A 9,915-nucleotide genomic window follows, 5' to 3' on the forward strand; every position below is an offset into this window, starting at 1 on the left:
GGATTCTTTTTCATAGTCTGTTTTATGCAGACTAATTTTTAGTTGAACGTTTTCATTTTAGTAATTTATTTTAAGATTAACGGTACCTCAAGAATATTCAGAATATTTGACATTTAAGTTGAATAGAAGAAGTGACTCTCTTTGCATTTTGACCTTTTCAATGTTACTTCAAACCACAACAGTGATTTGCTGACCAACATGAAAAGACAGTGTCCACTCCACATAGGGCTATCTCCATTCATCTATTATAATATATTTAATCACACAAACCTCTTAGAACATGTCAGCATTCCCTCAATGTGAAATCTTGGTTGACTCTTTTTTAGTGAGTAAATCTGTAGTTAAATTTATGCCAGTTCTAATGTCAAGATTATAATCGTCAGGATTGCCACCAAACTCTCTATAGCAACAGGGTAGTCTCTGCTTTGAGGACCAAGCTAAAAAAATGTGTCAGCTTTGCTAATCACAGTCTGACACTCTTAAGATTAGTTTGTTCTGAAAATGAATCTCACAAGACTGGATCCTACAGAGGGTGATTCATGGTTGCAAATGAAATGTCAAATTGTTTCAGGGGTGTAATTAACTTTCCCAGGGTACCTTCAATGAGCTACAGCCTTTGTGGTCACATGGTCTACTGATGTCTCCTTGGTCTGTGATTGACATGTAGAGATACTCCCTACATTCCTAATAGCCCACACTAACATCCATAATACATCTCAGGAACTCAGAGGAGAGCCTCTCCTGGGATGCAAAGTCTAGAATGGGCTTTTCTATAAAGACACATCTGGATGTGGCTTCTGAGCCAAGGCAGTAGCTGTCTTTGTTATTTCTTGGTGATATTTGTTATAGCGTATGCATTAGTTTTTCTAACCAAGAAGAGCCTGGCCACTCCGAACATACATGACTGTGGAGCAGAAGTCATGTGGGCCTCCATGGCAGTCCTTTGTGCCTGCAGGACTCTCAGTTATTAAGGGAAGAACTTAAGCATACTATGATCATTTTTGTAAGGCACACTTACAGGTTTAGTCCCTGTGAGCACAGTACCGTAGCAGAGGCAATGTGGTTTTGCTTCTTAGTCTTGTATTCTAATACAGGAATTCCAAGGTGTCATTGATTCATTAGTATGTGACCTTCCATTTATTTCATGTGTGCTATGTTAATAGACCCTTCTGATTCTCTTCCATTTACAGTTTGTTTTCCTTGCAGTGAGAAATTCTAGTGTAATCTAAACAAACAAACAAACAAAAATTTCCCAGAGCATGTGTATTTAGGCAGCTTGACAGAGACATTCAATGCCTTACATTTAATTCTCGGAATTTATTACATGATTTTCTCCCTTAAATTGCTAGTTTTTTTGGGGGGTGGTTCATAGCATGTACATTATCCTTGATAATAGACTCTTTGTGTTCTATACTTAGAACATGAACTGGTTCTGAAGATTCTCTATCTCCAATTCCCAAAGCACCCATATTTCTTCTTAAGCCCACAAGGTGCTCTTAAAGAATACTTGAAGATTTTCAACCCAAACTGCGGGTGCTTTCTTGAGTTCTTATGCTGAATCCAAGATACAGATGAAGTCAGTGATTTATATGGAAGAGCAGAAAATATCTATCAGCAGTACCTCAGTATCATAAAACATGTGTCTCTTAGAGGGGTCCAGGGTAGAAGAATGCCATATGGCATTTTTCAATGGACTCTGAGAGCAGATCGGATTTTTGCCACATGGAAGTATTTTTGGAAAAGCAGTCAATTGAAAGGCAAACACCTTAATCAATAGCTCCTGAGTTTGTGCATCTCCATAGAAGTTCTTTCTCAGTTGCTTCCCATGTTTGTGCTTTTGAGAATGGTTTATGTTCTCTGATGGAGCTATTGCATAATGAGGAATACCCCACCTCTTTGTTTTCTGAGAAGGTGGAACATGTGGAGCATCGGGGATTCACTCATAGCTCATAGCATCCTGACAGAGGACCTGGATCTTCCTACCTCACTGGGAAAAGTCATGATACACAGCAAGAATGCTGTTTAAGAATGTCTATTGCTATATTTATTGTGATGAGATTTTATAATTTCAATATTATTACCAGTTCCTAAGATTCTTTAACCCATGAACAGAAAGTCAAGACTGCCTATGGAAGTTTGCACCAAAGAATCCCCATGATAGCTTTAACCTAAACAAAAGATAGCAATTTAAAATTGTGCCCTTTCTGAATAAAGAGAGAAAAAAAATGAAAAAGAAAAAAAAAACCCTCAATCTCCTCCTACTAATTTAACTGTAAATGTATTCATTTGAATGAAGTTTTAAAGGTTCAGTGGTTAATTATTTTACAAATTGCATATGGTCCTGGCATTTCAATGAATATTATTTAATGCCCACTTGCAAGAGGTCACTCTCCATAATCAGCTTGATCCTTTGACATAAAAACCACACTTTCTCATGAAATAAATTAGAAAATTATTTCCCACAAGAACTTTCAAGACCTTATTGTTGTTCTAATACGTATTTATCTCTCTCCAGTAAGAGAGAATGAGAGAGGCCTCAGGAATATCCATAGACATCTATGTTGTGGGAGAAGAAACATAAATGGCTGAATAAGGGCTACATCTCTTTTGAGGCATGTGGCTCCCATTGAACCACTGATGAGCCAGAAATGGTCCTACACCCATGTGAAGTTGGTAGGAAAAATGATGGAGAACTGGAGGGATTGCACAGAAGGAAAGTGGGCGTGGATGGCATCAAATTCCACATGCCTATATGACATTTTAAACAGTAAAAATTGAAGAAGGAGCAAAATGGAAGAATATGGTTTAATTACACAAGTCCCATCACGAAACCCATCTTGTTTGTACTTTCCACTTTTTCTTTAGTATTTTTTTCCATAAATGTTCAGTAATATAGTTTGTGAAACAACATAGCCTCGGATTGAGAGCTTCAGGGAAGTTGTGTGTTGCAGTAAATAACATTTCATTTTTTCCCAGAGCCTAGAATGCAAAAGAGACAGGGGGAAAGGGAAATTAAGGAAGAAAAGTGAGAGAGACTAGAGAGATGGGGAGAACAGAAAAGATGGAAGGAGAGAAAGAGATAAAAGAAGAGAAAAAGGGAAGGAAGGGAGGAAATGGAGGGACCAGAAGGGAGGAGAAAGTGGGGTAAATGTCAGGGCAGAATGTGGACAAGGACGGCAGCTCAGTGATGGAGCACTTGCACACCATGTGCAAGGCCCTAGCTTTAATCACCAGTAACACACACACACACACACACACACACACACACACAAGAACATGAGCAAGTGAATATTCTAAAATCTGGGGACAAAAAGATGGAAGGAGGAAAATCAGGTGCCACCCCCCATGGAGGAGATCCTGAATAGCAGGCAAGGCAGATGGAGATTACATATTGAAACATCTCAAGTACAATGTGGGTTCTGTTTCTATAACTAGCAAGTGACCTGGAACCTAACTGTTTTAAAAAGTGCTGTGTCTTAGGCTCAGATATGTTTGTGTGCTTCTGTCTATGTGTGTATTCATGCACATGCATATCTATGTATATGTACATGCAAATATAGACATATATATGCTAATGATTATATGTAAATACATGTCCATGTGTAAGTAGATGTGAATAGGTGTTTGTATGTATACTTAGGTTGTATATAAGTATAATATATATGTGTACATATTTATGTGTATGAATATATATATATGTGTGTGTGTGTGTAAATGGTCATTGACATGGGCATATGTGTATATGTGTGTGTATGTGAGCATATGTGTTTCTTAGGTATATATATAGTTATCTGGATATGTGTATACATATATGTGTTTTGGAGTGCAGGTATGTGCATTTGTATATAGGTGAATGATTGTGCATGCATATCTATGTATGTGTGTTCTATTTTTTCTATGCACTATCTTTATGCTGATGTTCACTTGCTGTACAGTGATGTTACAATCACAGGATAAACCAGCCCCAGGTGTGTCTTGCTGTCTGCAGCCCAAACAATCTCCTATAGATGATCAATAAAACAGCCTTGCACACACACACACACACACACACACACACACACACACACACAGACACAGATGCCAAGAGAGACTGAGATCCTAGCCTTGCCTCCCCTGTCCTCTCCTGACTGACTGCCTCTTGTTCATCTCTGCAAATCCATTTCAAATGGCTTCTGTGAGTAGGAGTCCAGTTCTGCCTCCTACTTCCATGTGTAGACAGATGAATTATCTTTCCAGAGAGGAGGAGATGGGGGCCATACATACTATGTTTCTTTTCTTTTTCTTTTTTTTATAGTGTACTTATTTTTTTTAAATATTTTTATTACATATTTTCCTCAATTACATTTCCAATACTATCCCAAAAGTCCCCCATAGCGCCCCCCCCTTCCCTACCCACCCATTCCCATTCTTTTGGCCCTGGCATTCCCCTATATTGGGGCATATAAAGTTTGCAAGTCCAATGGGCCTCTCTTTCCATTGATGGCCGAATAGGCCATCTTTCGATACATATGCAGCTAGAGACAAGAGCTCCAGGGTTCTGGTTAGTACATCATGTTGTTCCAACAATAGGGTTGCAGATCCCTTTAGCTCCTTGGGTACTTTCTCTAGCTTCTCCATTGGGAGCCCTGTGATACATCCAATAGCTGACTGTGAACATCCACTCCTGTGTTTGCTAGGCCCCGGCATCGTCTCACAAGAGACAGCTATATTTGGGTCCTTTCAGCAAAATCTTGCTAGTGTATGCAATGGTGTCAGCGTTTAGAAGCTGATTATGGGACGGATCCCTGGATACAGCAGTCTCTAAATGGTCCATCCTTTCATCACAGCTATTGATCCTCTTTCTAAGAAAGACTGAAGTATCCACACTTTGGTCTTCCTTCTTCTTGAGCTTCATGTGGTCTGTGAATTGTATCTTAGCTATTCTGAGCTTCTGGGCTAATATCCACTTGTCAGTGAGTGCATGTCATGTGTGTTCTTTTGTAATTAGGTTACATCACTCAGGATGATATCCTCCAGATCCATCCATTTACCTAAGAATTTCATAAATTCAATGTTTTTAATAGCTAAGTAATACTCCGTTGTGTAAATGTACCACATTTTCTGTATCCATTCCTCTTCTGAGGGACATCTGGGTTCTTTCCAGCTTCTGGCTATTATAAATAAGGCTGCTATGAACATAGTGGATCTATGAACACAGTGTCATTATTTTTAATCCCTTTAATCATGAAATCATTTTAATTGATGCTGAAGTGGAGTCTTTTCATTTACCTGCACTAAGATTTATTGTCCTCTTTCTTTATTGTACAACGTGTTCTTCATAAAAGATTCTGGTGTTTTCCAACCCTGTCCTGAAATGTGCTCACTCCTCTGCCTGTGGACTTTGTGACTTGTGTGGGTGTTGGTTACCATCTGTTTCTTTGCTGTCTGGCTATCAGTTGCTCTTGTTTTTTGCCTTACACCTCTGCTGTGTAACCCAGTGTTTGCATTCACAGCACAGAGTAAATAGTGAGTAAATTCTACATTTGAGGATGCAGTGGAAAAAACTAACTGTTCTTCCTTAGTTCAATTTGCTTTTAAGCTACACAAGTCTTTAAAAGTTTAAGCTGGGTAGTTGTTCATAACTGCTTAGTAATTAAACTTAAAAGACTTTCACAGACTTACAACACCTTGGGCAAGGGTGCTTCGTTGAGGGTAATATTCCTGACTTCTTAATGTTTCCACTTCTGGGACTCATCAATTTCATAGATTCTAAAATGAATAATAAATATACTATGATAAGGAAGTGAGACGTTCAGGGAAATGACATATCATGACAGCAACAACCTTTATTCATGAGGCTAGAGCTCTTATCAAGAAGGTCCTCAAACTGCCTTGGCTTACCAGATGAGGTCACAGTTAGTAGTTATCCTCTGTGATCCGGGTTGCAGGCAGCATCCCTCTGAATATCTTGTGTTTGGATTTCCAAGTCTCTAAGGTAGTAAAATAAAATAAATAAATAAAAATCAACAATTGCTGTTCAGAGCTGGCCAATCCATTGTGTTTTGTTGCAGTCATCAAAACAGACCTGAACGGTGGGCTGCTTGCCTGCCACTTACACTTGGCCAAAAAGGCTGCTCAATTTTGGTTTGTTTATGATGTAGCTCAGCCTGGTCTTGAACCTCTGACTACCTGTCTCCACCTCTGAGCTTTGGTATTACATAAGTGTGCCATGCCGACGGGGTCCTGTTTTTCTATTTTGATATATAAAGAAATTGGTGAGGTTCCCAGAACAGGACTGTCATTTCCCTGGCACTGGACAAAAATCTGGAGTTTCATTAAATCAAGTGCCCCAGGCCGTCAGATAGCATATATCCACAGATATAAGCCAAAACCTTTATGTCTTTTTTTTAAGGCTGGCACTGTCAGTGTTCTGGAGTGCTGGGTACCACATATTTGAATTCTAGATAAAATACTTATAGTTAGAATATAAAAAGACCACAGGAGCGTCCACAAGCCATCTGGAAAAACCAGTAGCCCTGGGCTCTTTTTCTGTCTCTTTCTACAACTACTTATAGAATTTGCTCTTTGAGACAAAAACCAAATCGTCATGTGATTAATGCCACTTGCTCTTTCTTTCACTGACAAACGTAAGCTTTTTCTGGGAAAATCTAAAAAAATGACCCTGGAGCAGTCATTTCCCAGTGGAAGGTCAATTTGCAATTCACAGCCAGGCTTCAAGTCTGTGGGGTACACTCCCTCTTCGTTCCTCCCTTGTTCAATATGTCTAAAATAAAACAGATTTCAGAAAAGAATACAGAAGTCAACTATTTTTATATTTTACAGGTACCATACTGTAATTAATGCAATTCTCCTCTTAATTTTAAATAAGAAACTCACTGTGGATGATGTTGCCATGCCAAATTTAGTCATATTTGAAACTTGTTATGAAACAAGTGCAATGAGATACTAGTACCTTTCATACCCAGACGATAGCTTCTGTGGAACACAAGAGGGCCCAAGTGGGCTCTATACACAAATTCACAGATCAAGGACTGGTAGCCACATGGGATAATGATCAGGTTAATCAGGAGCAGGGATGAAACTGATGGCTAAGAAGTCTTACCTTGCAGTCAGTACCTAAGTAAAAAATATCTGACTTCCATTTAGTTTTCCCAGATGTAGACTGAAGGGGAAGAACTCACTCAAGATTTTATCAAACCTCAAAACTCAAGAAGGAGGTTAGCCAACCGTGTCTCATGAAAGTCCAAGCAGGCCACCCAAAGAAGTTCTTTCTGTATTCATTCAAGTTTATAACAAGACATTTCCTCTCCCGATGAATGACTCAGGTTTCTCACTGTTAGTAGCTTTCCAGTGGCAAGAATAGCCACTTTTCGCTTATTTCTCTGCAAATAAAATAACCAATAAGCACAACAAACCCATGGTCAAATGTGAAGCTGCAAACCCAGGAAGGTTGCTTTGCCACATGCTTCAGCTCTTGAGATCTTCACAAAGGTCTTGATAGCTTGTGTCCCCCCCCTCCCCCATATCCTATGCTACATACCATCTATGTCTTGGGAAAATTAAACAATCATGCTAGATTGGCCTCCACAGCGAAGGCACATAGCAGAGCCATTTGGCGACTGCTGAAGGACTGCTGCAGGATTTGTCTCCTTTCATCTCACGGGGCTATGCAACAGTGCTCTTGGAGAGCCCTGGGAAACTCCTTTATCCTTGGCAGAGGCAATCTGTGAGTTCTGAATCCAATTCCTTTTTATGGGACTCCTGTAAGAGGGAATGCCAACCAACAAGTGAGTCTATGAAAGCCACTGCCATGACATCTTCACAGAGCACTTATCAAAAATATTAGGAACAATTTAGAAGGCCATCAAGTACATGAATAGGCTGGGCCTTTTGCCATGTGCTGTCCACTCGAGTGGGAAATATCACTGTGGGATCAAAGAGAAGAGGCCCGAGGCCCAGGGATTGGTACATTTCCTCATGTTGGAAGTACCTTCTTCAACAGTAATCGTCCTCAGGCCTGGTGCAAAGTCATTTTTCTCTACTCAAACACTTTCTATGACCTTGTCCCAGAACTAGAAGACATGATTTATTTGGGTCTTCTTGAAATGCTCACAGATTGTGCTTAAGCCATTTCAGTGAGATGCATCACCAAATCTTGAACATATACTCTCAGCTTCTTTCCCATTCTTACCTCTTGGTTAACATGAAAACATCTGTTGATAGTGATGCTCATTTTAATGTTGCCCAGAGAATGTTTTCTAGCTTCGACATCTATCTCAAAGTCAAAAACCTCTATCCAGTCACTTATATGAAAAGATGCCCCTTCCTCTTCTATCTCACAGACTCTTGTGTGTCTGTGTGTATCAATGATGAAACCCCCCCTCATTCAACGTATGTTGCTATGTAATACTTGAAAAGGTACATGACACACCATAAGGTGGTTAGTCCTGATAATTAACACGCACACTACAAAATCACCCAACAAAAGGTGTATGACACACCATGTGGTGGTTAGTTTTGATAATTAATGTACACAGTATAGAATCACCCAACAAGCCTCAGTGGAGGAATTGTCCAGATCAGGCTGTCCTGTGTGAGAAATATGTGAAGAATTTTCTTGATTGTTAGCTTTGGGTATAGAAACTGATGAGAAGACCCACAGTGCATGTGGGTATCCTCATTTAATACTCTGGGCCACAAATTGAATATAAGCAAAACCAGCACCCAACCAGATGCAAGGCTAGCAAGTAGGCTGTGGGTTCTCCCCTCTTCCCGATGTCTTGACTCTGTGTTTGAACAGCTGCCTGAGTTTCTACCTTGATGTCTTTGAAATGACTGACAGTCACCTGGAACTGTATGTCAAATAAGCACTTTCTTCCATTACATTGTTTTGTGTCAGGGTGTAAGTCACAGTAACAACAGTGAACATGGACACATGGCCAGAACATGATGGCTTTGCAACAGTGGGAAGTCCTTCTCACACATGTACCTGCCAAGCTTAATATGGTACTGAGTAAACACTGAGTGAAAAATATGAGTGCGTGTGCTATAGTTCCTCTTTCTTGCCCACTCAGTCTGTCTGAACTGTTATGTATTAATTTTCTTTTAATACTTTCTTTTACCTGTGCATTTTACCATTTTGATTATTCCTATCTTTATTTAAAATATTTAATATAGGAAGACATGATGTTTGGTCACATGTCTGTGGGTGCTGACATTATATACATTAGCTCTCTGTCTCTGTCACTCTGTCTCTCTGTCTCTCTGTCTCTCTGTCTCTCTGTCTCTGTCTCTGTCTCTGTCTCTCTCTCTCTCTGTCTCTCTCTCTCTCTCTCTCTCGTGTGTGTGTGTGTGTGTGTGTGTGTGTGTATGTGTGTGTGTGTTTGTGTTTGTAATCTCATGTGTCCTAATTAAGACACCAAACCTTGGTCAGTGAAACTCTATCTTGGTGGATTATTTTGCAGTGAATCTGGATGCCCCTTCATGTCTTTCCTAGAGATAAGTCTTACATTTTGGAATTTTATGCATTTTATTACTGAAGACTGAGTCCTGACCCTAACAGTGCTGAAGCATATACAAGTCCTGTATGTGTTGCAGAGCCTCCTTTCACATGTACAGGTCATGTGAGTGTTGCAGAGCCTCCGTTCACGTGTACAGGTCATGTGAGTGTTGCAGAGACCCCCTGTTCCAGCTCTGGCTGTGAGCACACTTCTTTCTTCATAGTTAGCTCATAGTGTTTTTCGTTAGATGGGGGGAGTTGGCTGGAAAGGATTATTCCTTGCTCCTATTATTTCAGGTTAAGTTTCTATGTCTGCCGTTTCTTGTTTTCTGAATAAATTGAGACTGCCACATCCACATTTCTCTGTTGCCCATTGATTTTGGTTCTTTTAGTCTATCAGTTGGACACTGATTATG

The sequence above is a fragment of the Mus caroli genome, chromosome 3 (genome assembly GCF_900094665.2).
Source record: "Mus caroli chromosome 3, CAROLI_EIJ_v1.1, whole genome shotgun sequence".
Classification (NCBI taxonomy): domain Eukaryota; kingdom Metazoa; phylum Chordata; class Mammalia; order Rodentia; family Muridae; genus Mus; species Mus caroli.